At 39.5% G+C, this 11759-nt stretch overlaps 1 protein-coding gene across 9 annotated transcripts in view; it reads right to left on the bottom strand.

The window, feature by feature from the left end:
* RALGPS1 (Ral GEF with PH domain and SH3 binding motif 1) overlaps positions 1–11759 on the bottom strand; it is a 232575-nt gene that overhangs the window by 78056 nt on the left and 142760 nt on the right. The gene's annotated exons all lie outside the window — the stretch shown is intronic.

Genomic DNA, 11759 nt, shown 5'->3' with positions numbered 1-11759 from the left:
ATAGCCAGCAGGAAATGTTACAGTGGCAACATCTTGTGTGGGTAGTCTTTCTCGTTGGCATGCAGACCTGGGAACACCTACCTAAAGAAGTCTGAGATGGTAAGCTCAATTTCCGAAAGCTTTAAATTATGTGTGGTTGGAAAAAACAAAAGACTTGTGAAACCATGCACTAACTGGTCATATTTTTTTGTAATTGTTGCCTTGCTGACCCAGAGTAAAATTTAACTGAATTCCTAGCTGGGACAATCATTTCTTTACAAATAAAAGTCAGTAATGAACCAAGGGGACACAACAGCAAGTGACTGTGGATAGAGAAAAATATCTTATTCCCAAACTGTTGCCCAAAAGTATGGAAATAGTTTGTACTTTCTGCTTGAGACTGTAGAAGCAGGTGTGTTTGTGAAGCACCTTTAAGACCACAACACACAGGTGGTAGCTTGCATTCAACAAGTTACAAGTGGTGCAGGCCCTGTTTCTTCCCATCAGATATCTAGTGCAATAATGAACAGCTAATGGTCAAAGGAACCACTGCCCCATTCTAGATTCAAAGTATGCCATGCAACATCTCCTGATAAGGATATTACAAATAATATATTTACTGCTACCAAGAAGTTTAAAAGCTGGGGTGCCTTTACTGTGTGCTAGTTCTGATGTGGGAAACCCAGGCTCAAATCCCTGCCTGCTGATGAGGTTTACTGGGTGTTCAAGTTGTGCTTGCAGCACAACTTCTATCACATGACTGTTATGGGGTTGATATGGCTGTTCTTGAATTTGTACCCTCAACAACCAACTTTTTATTATGAACGCCATATTGTCTTACTTGTAGCCAAGGGTGCCAGCTTGAACCAAAAATTGGGGTGGCCCAGGAAAGTCTTGTCCTGCATAATCAATCACAAGACACAGCGCTTGCACACCATTTGAATGGCAATGCTTATCAACTTGGGGAGGGGCAGCCCCCTCAAATTTTTTAGGGGGGAGCAAAGGGACCTCAGCCCCTAGGAGTTGGCTCCTATGCTTGGAGCATCTTTCTCTGCCTTCCACAGCAATGGAGTACACATTTAAATCAGGTTTCTACCCCATAATCTTTAAAATGTATTAAAGCCACTTAAATGAAGAAATACCACATTTTATTTACAGACTTAGGGCCGAGTCCACTGTTAGTCTTATTCAGAGTAGACACACTGAACTTAATGAACATGACTAATTTAGGTCCATTACTTTCAGCGAGTCTACTCTGATTAACATACTTTATGGAGTACATTAAGTGCTTTATGGAGAACTGATGGTATTTGTACAAGAAGGCTATCTTTCTTTCAATTCTTCCAGCTAGAATTCCTGTTCCAAGGGGATTTATGGAGCTAAGGATACTTATTTTGTGGAAAGAGAATGTTCTGAAATAAAGTACATTTCCTAACAGTCGTACATTCCCTAGAAAGGACAGGATTGCCTGAAATGTCTCTTTTGCAACAGGCAGATCCAAGGATGCCAAAGAAAGCACTCCAATGGTTAGTTTTCTAAACTCCTGGCTCCTAAACGTGCTACTGTGTGGAGAAGAGGACAGGGGTGGGGGGAGGCTCCATCAGATGAGAAGCTATCAGGATGCTTTCCAGAGAGTGAGCTCATGGGCAGCTGCTTCCATAGGCAAAAAATATTTTCCATCTACACAAACACTTTTCCATTGTTATTTAAGCCAGACTCTTAGGATATGTGGGCAGTATAGCAGCATTCATTAGTGTATCATGAACTCAGGCAAATAATCACCTGGGGGAAGGAAGACCATGTTCTGACACCCTGCAATTCAATTAATCAACAGATAGGTATAGCATACATGAGGAGGAGGTAACTTGGCAGAAGGGAGTCTGTGGCTGCTAAATTGAATAACAAGGGAATTTGTGGGAAATGCAGCTCTCAGCAGGAAGGGTACACCAGGACACTTACTTGCTGTTCTTCCTCCTCATACTTAAATAAGTTTGAGATGCCTGAGAAAGAAAAGAAATTCACTGACTCTGGCGATGCCCTACATCCCTCATCACAGAACAGTCAATGATCTGTAGGCTGTAGGGATCAGGAAAAGTATCCTGTTGAGGATCCAGAGCGCATCACGCCATGTCACTGGAAACATGCCCATTGATTAATAGAGTTGAGAAGCAGACCAGCTGGCTTGAAAATGCTCAAATAGCAGCTGCAGATATGAGAGCTTCTTTTTTGAAGGAAAGGAGGGAAGCAGCACAGTCCTGTTTCCACAAGATTCACCCCATTGCCTAAAAGGTGTCACCCTTCAATACCTTTATTACAGGATAACAGCGTTCAAGAATGTTAGCTTAAACACACAATGCCACAATGTGATGACACCCCCCAATTTTGTGCTTACCATCATGAGCAAAGAGTAAACATCAGGAGGGTCTTATGCCACACAGAACTGCCTCTTTGCTTTAAGTTCTGAATTTAGAACAAAAGTACTATACTCCTGTTAACCTGAAAGTGGTGATACAGAGCTGAAACACAGTGACAAAAGAGTATTTTTTCAAGCAGCACAATACTGACATGTGCAGTATTCCTTTTACATAATCCTATATGCACTTGCCTAGAGTAAGCTCCATTGGACACAATGGGACTTCTGAGTAAACATGCATAGTGCAGCACAGTAAAAGCAGGTTAGAAAAATTAATGGAGAATAAGTCTCTCAATGGCTGTTAGACATGACACCGAAACAAAGTACCTCCATGTTCACAAGTCGGGGCAAAGTAATTGGGGATAAGTGCTTCTATTACATCCTGTTTGTGATCTTCCTGCAGACATCTGATTGGCCTCTGTTGAACACGGAGACCTGGACTTGATCGACTGACACACTCAGAAGGTAATGGACCAATCTTAACAACAGTGCCTTCTCAGTATTTCCCTATTGTTCTGCAATTGCAGACAGTGACAACAGGCAGAATCTAATATGACTCCCACATGTGCAGGATCAGTTATTATTTGGGACAGATGATAGCTACAAGGAAACTACAAACTTATGAAGTTGTCAAAAAATTGACTCCACATATAATCTTTAAGCCTCAATAGGTCTGTCTCCCATTTGGGGGAGTTTTGGCTTTTTTACTATTTCCAAATTAGAGATAATGTTATATATCATACATAATACTCCTCATGTTTGGTCACCTGACAATAAGTTTTCAAACATAGTATACTCTGTTAGAGATCTGTGTTGTGCCAGTGAATGGTTTAATAACTGCTTTATCTGAAGATACTAAAGAAATGACATCTGGCTTCACTCATATCACATTTGATTTACTAACTTTTAATATATTTTTGATTTCAATATCCAAAACTGCACGTTGTCCAGTAGTTCTTTTTTTTCTTTCAAATTCTGCATTACGATAAATTGCTGTCCATGGTGACATTATCTGTTGCCAGCTACAGTCACTTTTGGACAGAGATGACTTGGCCACTCTGCTGGTAACTTCCAGGCTGGATTATTGCAGTGTGCTTTACATGGGGCTGCCCCTGAGGATGACTCAGAAACTTTAACTGGTCCAAAATACAGAGGCCAGTACTGGCCAAGATTCCATTTGGAATTCATATAATCCCTGTTTTAAAACAGCTGCACAGGTTGCCGGTTCACTTCCAGGCAAATTCAAGATGCTCACATTAATATTAGCATTTAAAGCCCTAAGCAATTAAGGCCACAGATACCTGAACAACTGTCTCCTCCCCTACAAACCCTCTTGGGTTGAGTTCGGGAGAGGGGGCTCTCTTGCTAGTTCCACCATCTTTGGAAACTGGGGTGGGTAGTGACATGAGAGAGGGCATTCTCTGTGGAAGCCCCTAAATTGAATATGAACTTTTTAATCCTGCACTTTAACTCTTGTGATATCTATATGGGGGGGGGCATTCTTCTGATTTTACCTGTTTTTAGTGTTTTGTTTTATTGCAACCCACCCCAGGACTTTTATGATGAAGGATGAGTAAGAACATTTAAAAACATGATCATATATTTCCCCCTACCTTTGCATTAAGCAGCAGTAATTATTTGAGGTGTATCTGATACAAACTCCTGAACATCATCAGGGTGGTGTTGCATTTATTTGCCTGCCTCCAAGCTCCAGTAATGCCCCCCCAAAGCGTCCTCTGCTAATGACTGCCTCATTCAGCCATCTCCCATAGTAACTGTTTGTCCCCTAGGTCATGAAACCAAGTCCCAGGGCTATCAATTAAAAAAGAATTCATAATATTACCATAACAACCATAAACAAAAAACAAACATCAGAAAAAGGACAGCAGAAGTAGTAGTTTTAAACAAGTACATACATGACTCAAATCACTGTTTCTGTGTAATGTAATTTATGTAACTAAGTCCCTTTATAAATGTTCCCTGTACTTTCAGGTCTTATTTTGTAAAATGAAAGAAGCCAGAATCACATGCCATTCCTCTTAATCACATGTGTGTAAAGGTGGCTATATGATGACACAATGCCCTGGAACATCCTCAGAGGTAAACCACTCTCCGGTTAGCTAACAGAAGCAACTATAGAAACATGGAAGATTCAGATTCAATGGCACAACATTGTCTTCTGAAACAGATGATCCACATATTCTAATGCTCTTATTTACATAGAGCTAAATATCCTAATACTATTATTTCTGTAGTGGTATCAATGTACATGACACTTTGTAGAGTATTAAAAGCAACTTCCAATCTTACGTTTAACGTAGGGAAGGGATGAAAGGGAAGCAAGGATAGGAAGGGAAAGAACACTTTAGGCTTCATTTCAGGATAGGGACTAAGAGTTTGCAGCTTCAAGGAAAAGTTGGGATTTGAAGAACCATTTAAAGAGGAGGGAAGAAGTGGCATGACAAAGGCTTATGGGAGGCATAAGAAGCAACATGAGACCAAAGGTGGAGTTTTTCCTCCATTGCTTTGAATGCAAATACAGTGGTACCTCGGGTTACATACACTTCAGGTTACAGACTCCGCTAACCCAGAAATAGTACCTCAGGTTAAGAACTTTGCTTCAGGATGAGAACAGAAATTGTGCTCCGGCGGCGCAGTGGCAGCAGGAGGCCCCATTAGCTAAAGTGGTGCTTCAGGTTAAGAACAGTTTCAGGTTAAGAACGGCCCTCCGGAACGAATTAAGTTCTTAACCCGAGGTACCACTGTAGAAATAAAAGAAGAAATGAAAACTGTTTTCTGTTGAAAGGAAAAAATTGTTCCAATTTAAATATTATGCATTTTTTTTCAAGAGGAAGTTTTTTATTTAAAGCATTGGAGGAAACACTTTGAAGACAAGCTGCTTTTTCTGCAGAGGAGTTTAGGAAAGGGTCTCCTTGTAACCAATGACCATCTGATCAGTGGTTATAGGGAGTCTCCTCAAAGGTGTGGTCTGTGTGGCTCTTCAGGCCTTTGCAAGATCTCGTGAGGCCTTCTCAGAGCCCAGTAAGCAAGTATGAGAGGTTTGTCATTTAATTTGTGCAATATAAGCTGGATGGCCTCCAAGCATATAAAGGTGTGATAGTGCCAATCCAACTTTATGTGTCTGAATCCCTCCTACAAAATACTGACAGTCTGGAGGTACTCTTTATAACACAAAACTGCCAGGACGGCTGTAACATAGTGGTAACAAAACTATACAAAACCACCTTTTGTTACTGTCTGAAAGCAGCACTGCTACTAGCAATGCGCTTCTTTGACTCTTGTAACAGGCACACTGTAATTGGCACACTTAAGCACTAGGGCACAGCGTGATAATACCCACCCACCCCCCTTTTCCAAGAGAGAAGTAATTACAGTGCGTTGATAGGAAAAACAGAAAGAACAAAAAATGCTTTGGCTCTAATAGACTTTATTCATTACAACCTTTTCCACATCGTTTTGCAATGTTGCAGTGTACTAAATCAAACACAGAACACCAAGAAAGAGCAACTTATCAATTTACCATTGACTGGTAAAACCCCCAAAGCACTGCGTCAGCAGACTGCAAAACCAGAGGCACCATTTTCAAAAGGTTAGCTCAGAGTCAGAAGGGGAAGCCAGAAAGTCTGTGGGTTTTTTGGTTTGCAGAAATTTGGATGAAGCTTTCCGTGAATGAAGGAGCAGGAAAACTTTTCTGCTGAGATGAATCAACAGACTGGTTAGTCTTGGTAGGGCTTGTGGTATGTTAATGGTAAACTGAGGGTGGATTTTTGCCAAGCCAATAAAATTGTTACATCTAATACAAAATGCCACCCCAGTGGTCAAATGAATGGGATCAGTCAGAGGAAAGTGTAAAGAAGAAATTGTGACCAGATTCCTTGCTTTAATCTAGGGCCATCTGGCTAGAAGACAGTACTGGTCAAGAGAAGCACTACACATGTGAATATGTAATAAGATGACCAATTCCAAAAACCTACAGGATTTTTTTTAAAGTATAATATTTAAAATAATTTTAAATGCTTATAAGAATCCAGAGCATATTGTTTAGCATAAAATTATTTCTCCTGTTCATTAAGTATTTTAATCAAAAGGAGGTCTGCTTAAAATTAAAGCTTTTGCTGCAAGTTATTGTCTGCATTGTTTGTATTATATTTTATGACATGTTCTGAGGGCATGTATTGAGAAGACAACAAGACATATGCAGCTTTGCAACTAATAATTGTTATCACTGGGCAATCTGTTGACTTCCAGGGGATTTGCTGAACACTTTTTTTTTTTTTTTTAATTATTACTTTTAAACCTTACAAACAAGAAGAAAAAGAAAAGGAGAAAAAAGAAGAAAAAACAAAAGAAAGAAAAAACAATACAATACAATATATAAACAATACACCACACAACATTAACACATTAAACTAAACAAAATAGAACAAAAACAATTTAAAAACATACATTATACCATTTCAATGCCTTATCTTTTATTCCCTTGTTTCATCGACTTCCTCTCACCTCCCTTTTTGTATTCCACTTCTATTAATTTTTTCAGCAAATCCTTTCCATCTTTCACTATTTTCTGTCATATAAATATCTTATTTTAACCTTATTTTCCATTAATACTATAATACTTATTTATGCTTAACTCCTTATAACACTTCTACTAAGGCTATGTAATTTCATTCCAACATTTTTCTAACACTCATTAATTTTACCCTATTTCTATAAACTTTAAACTTTTTCCAATCTTCTTCCACCGTCTCTTCTCTCTGGTCTCGGATTCTGCCAGTCATTTCCGTCAATTCCATATAGTTCATCAACCTGGTGATCTTCTGTCCAAGGCTCTTAACTCTTTTCCAGGTCCCTTCTGCAAGTCTCCTTCGTATTTATACCTACACTTTACTTTGTCTTCTGCTGATCTTGTTCTTAATTTCCTTTCTTTGATGCTGAAGAGTAGGTCTCGGGGGAGCTCCAACTTAACAATGTTTTTATTCCTTCTCGACATGTCATCCACATCTACGTGGTTAAAACTAAAATCCAAAAGATATTTCAGGACGTGTTTCAAAGTCCCTCCAAATCTGCAGGTCCCCACAACTCCAATTTCCTCCTGACCCAGGTCCAGATCCCAAGGGTCAGTAGATCCCTGCATGAGGTGATCTATCCAACTTTCCTTCTCCAGTCCAAGCAGGGTTCCAATCTGACTTTCTCTGAATTCAATCATAGAGGGCAACAACTTGTAATCATCAAATTGCCTCTGTAAGGCTGGGGCTCTCTCCCTCTCCACTTGTATTACTTTAGGTTCAACAACCACAACTTTCTCCCTCACTTTCTCCGGGATTTGCTGAACACTTACCTGGGACAACCAACAAAGATGCACATATTTCAACTGCTCTCTGATATATTGGTTGCAGGACACTAGGCCAGGTCCTAGCATTGCGTAAATATACTAAATATACTAAATATGCTTTATGAGGCAGCTGCATTGCAGCAATACTTTAACTTGTCCCAAGTTTAAAGGCTTATGAAGGAACGTTACACATGGATATCTTCTACAAAGGAGTTTAATTTCATCTTTTTATAATAAAATAAAAAAAAACCATCACTTTCTGGAGCAAATTCAGAGTATCTGTTTCATCTACCCTATGAATTTAAGATTAGCTCACCTGTCACGGCATTCCTATAGAAAGCCATAGGAGTTATATAGTTCTAAGGGAGCTACAGTTAGAATACAGCTAAACAGTTAAAGCGTTCTGTGGAGGTGCCATGACAATTAAAGCAATATCAAGTCAGCTTTTTAAAAAGGCGTATCTGTGGCCCTGACTCTTCATTCAGCTCTTTCCCAGTGAGATTTACTTTTTGCAGCCTCGGGCCACTACTGAATTAGAAATCCAATGCAAGGATGGAAAATTACAGGGCTAAAAGTAAATGTTTTATGAGATGAGGTCTTTACATTTAAGCTCATGATTTTAAATAAATACATAGAATTACTTCAGCTGTTGAGATCTTTCGGATATGAGATCAGAAGATGCTTTTGGAAGGTCAGACAAGTAGTCATTAGAGAAACATATAAGGGAAAGATAAGAGAATTATCTATTTTTAGAAAGCTAAGTTTGCAGCTTCCATTGGAGTTCCTTTCATTAACTTCAAAATAAATAATCATTCCTTTATGGTTTTCCCTCCCAACCACTTACAGTCAGTGAATTTCGAGTGAAAAACTACTCTATAGGAATAATTTAAAACTTGACAACTTTTCATTCACTTCATTCCTTCTGGCCAACACATGTCTTTCAAGGAAAGAAGGCAATCAATTAGACCAGAGCTTTCCAAACTGTGTGTCACGACACTTTAGCATGGTGGCTGCAGTGTGTAGGTGTGTCACTAAACACTCCCTGCATTCATCACAGGGCTGGAAAGGGGCTAGTTTTACATCCGGTTTGTTAGTAAAACTGAATTACCATGTCATGAAATGATGCATGTCTAGAAATGTGTCACCAATGTGAAAAGTTTGGAAAGCTCCGAGTTAGATGGATATTTTGTACATGAGGGAAAACTACACCATTCAGTGGAAACTTCCAAAATGAAATTACAAATTGTATTGCTTTAAAAATAAACAAAACTTCTTAAGATACCAGAAGTTTGTGAAGCAGCATTTAGAACTACCTATGACAAAGTGTAACATACTCCCATATCTGCATGCGAAATTAGGCAGATGTCAAATTTATTCCCACTTTTACTAAGCTTTAGCTCAATCAAATTTATTGTTTTACACACACACACACACACACACACACACACACACCACACATTGCTATATTTTCACCCCACCTGTCACTTTTTTCCAGGATGATGAGGAACCATTAGTGAACACTCTTTGAGTTTGGTCAGTCAACCAGTTACAAATTCACCTAACAGTTACCTCATCCAGCCCACATTTTACCAGCTTCTCTGCAAGAATATCATAGGGGACTTTTGTCAAAAGTCTTACTGAAATCAAGATACACTATGTCCACAGCATTCTCCTGATCTACCAGGCCTGTAACTCTATAAAAAAAAGAAATGATATTTGTTTGCATGACTTGTTTTAGGATCCAGATGATTATTCTGCAAGTTATAACTGCTCCAAGAAGTCTATTCACATGTTAAGATAGCAATCAGAAAAAAGTTTACAATATCTCATTTAAGTGCTATTTCCAAATTGTCCAACATATAACATTCCATTTGAAAATATATATAGCATAAAGTAGACCTGAAGCAGACAAGAGGAACAGGCATATATTATGGTTTAAAATTCAATTCCCTGAAGCAAGTGTTTTGCTTCAAAATAATGACTAATGTTTGACATGTTAAAGCACACAGATTTTACCAAGAAAATGTCACGGAAATCAAAAGGATTATATAAAAGCCTTTTAACACAGCAATATCAAAATACTACAGAATGCAGATTTCTCAGAAGCTGTGTTGCTGTGAAAAATCAAAAACTTCTGAAGGTATGACAAGTAACATTCTTAACCAGAAAGATTCATTGATATGTGTAGGTAAGGATTTTGCAAATATTTATACAGTTTGGGATAATGTATATTTCAGTTGATGGTTTAGTGATGTACTTCCACAAACATTTGGGCCCAGCCACACTTTCCCGCAAGTCCATACCTCTTTGCCCTGTTTTCAATTTGGTCCGGGGCTGGATGTTCCCACTGGTATCATGGACTGGATGGATGAAGAGGAGTGGTGAGAGGCACCAGTTGGGGAAACACCTAGGGAAACCTCAGAGGAGGAAGACTCAGAGCCCTGGGAGTGGTGGCAGGACACTGAAGGGCAAAGGGTCAGAGGGCAAAGGGGCAGGGAGGAATGGTTGGAGGCTGAAGAGACAACAGGCTTTTGTGAGCAAGAAGAGCCAGGCGCAGAAAGCAGTTCAGACTCAGCAGATGAAGCAGAGGAGGAGGGGACAGAAGCTGCAGCAGCATCACAGGAGCTTCAAGCTTCTACTGTACTAAGCTCCCCTCCCCACTTGTCTCCAAGGACATGGAGGGCTATGCTTGTAGCAGAAGAAAGAGCACAGATTCCTCACCAGCGTAATTTAAGGCTGCTTGGGAAATGTCTGGCTGAGGAGGAGACTTAGAGGGAAGTAGATGGTGAAGACCTTCAGTCCTAGAAATTGTGTTGTAGGGGCCAGTCCTGTCCAGAAGCCTTTCTGTGCTGTATGTTTTCTTGAATAAAGAGCTAACTTTTCTGCTTGTCTATGTGTCTTGATTGCTGACCTGCATCTGAACCAGCCCTGAAAACTGGTGATTTTTGCCTCATATTTTACTTGGGGAAAGTCACTGAAACCCGCTATTTCCCCATTAATTCTTCCTATATTCAATAATCCACTTTTAATGTTGCCTCCACCTTCAGCTCTAACCATCTGTGGCAGAGAGTCAAAGAATAAGAAAACCAGAGAATTAGAACACTGGATAATCGGACAGTCATTTGACATATACAAAAGGAACCAGGACCCTTTCAATATGTATTATTAAAGACAGAAAATAAAGCTACTATTGGAGCCATCACAACCAACTGAGCGGGAACACACACACGTTTTACACACATATATTTCTGTTTTTTTTGGTAGCACATAAACAGTTTGGTCACAATTTTTATATGAGTGCTAAACAGAGGAAAGAAAAATGAATATAAAAATTAAGCATACAGAGAAAACCAGAAGTATACAGCTCAATGCTGGAGAGACAACTGGAAAAATTATCCTGCAGGGGTAGTGGGGTGGGGGGAGGAAATGAGGTAGGAGCAGGCCACCTCCAACACAGTTCTTGGGAAAGCATGCAAAATTCCCTTCAGAAACTATTTTAGTTCAGAAGAGGGACAAATTTTTCTTTTGGCTTTCCATGGATTGACATTTGTTCCAATTCAGCAGTAAATTGTGGGTTTCCCCAGGGAAAGCAGCGCGACAGCCCCCCCCCCAACTTCTCAGAAAGGTGATAATAGATTGACACAAAATACTAGAAAACGTGGGACAAACAAATGTGTGGATCAGCCCTTCAATGAACTGAATGGTAGAGAACTCTGAGTATAAAGCAAACATTAAAACAATTGAGTTAAATGATAGGGTCTCTACTTAAAATAAGTTTTCTGGTTAAGACAAATGCATTCCACAATATTTGGGCTTCCCCTGCTAAACAATTGTTCACATGTGTTAATACATGAGCTTGGTTTCTGATGCATACACTAATCACTTGGTTTCTGCGCATACACTAATCTAGCTGCTGTAGTCACGTGTAGGAAGAGACAGAGTATCTTCTTGGGGATGTCACTGTTTATTATACCTAGTAAGAAGGCCTCTTTTGGGGGGAAATGTACACCT

Source organism: Podarcis erhardii, assembly GCF_964252035.2.
Source record: "Podarcis erhardii genome assembly, chromosome: Z".
Lineage (NCBI taxonomy): Eukaryota > Metazoa > Chordata > Lepidosauria > Squamata > Lacertidae > Podarcis > Podarcis erhardii.
This window is presented reverse-complemented; position numbering and strand designations above follow the sequence as displayed.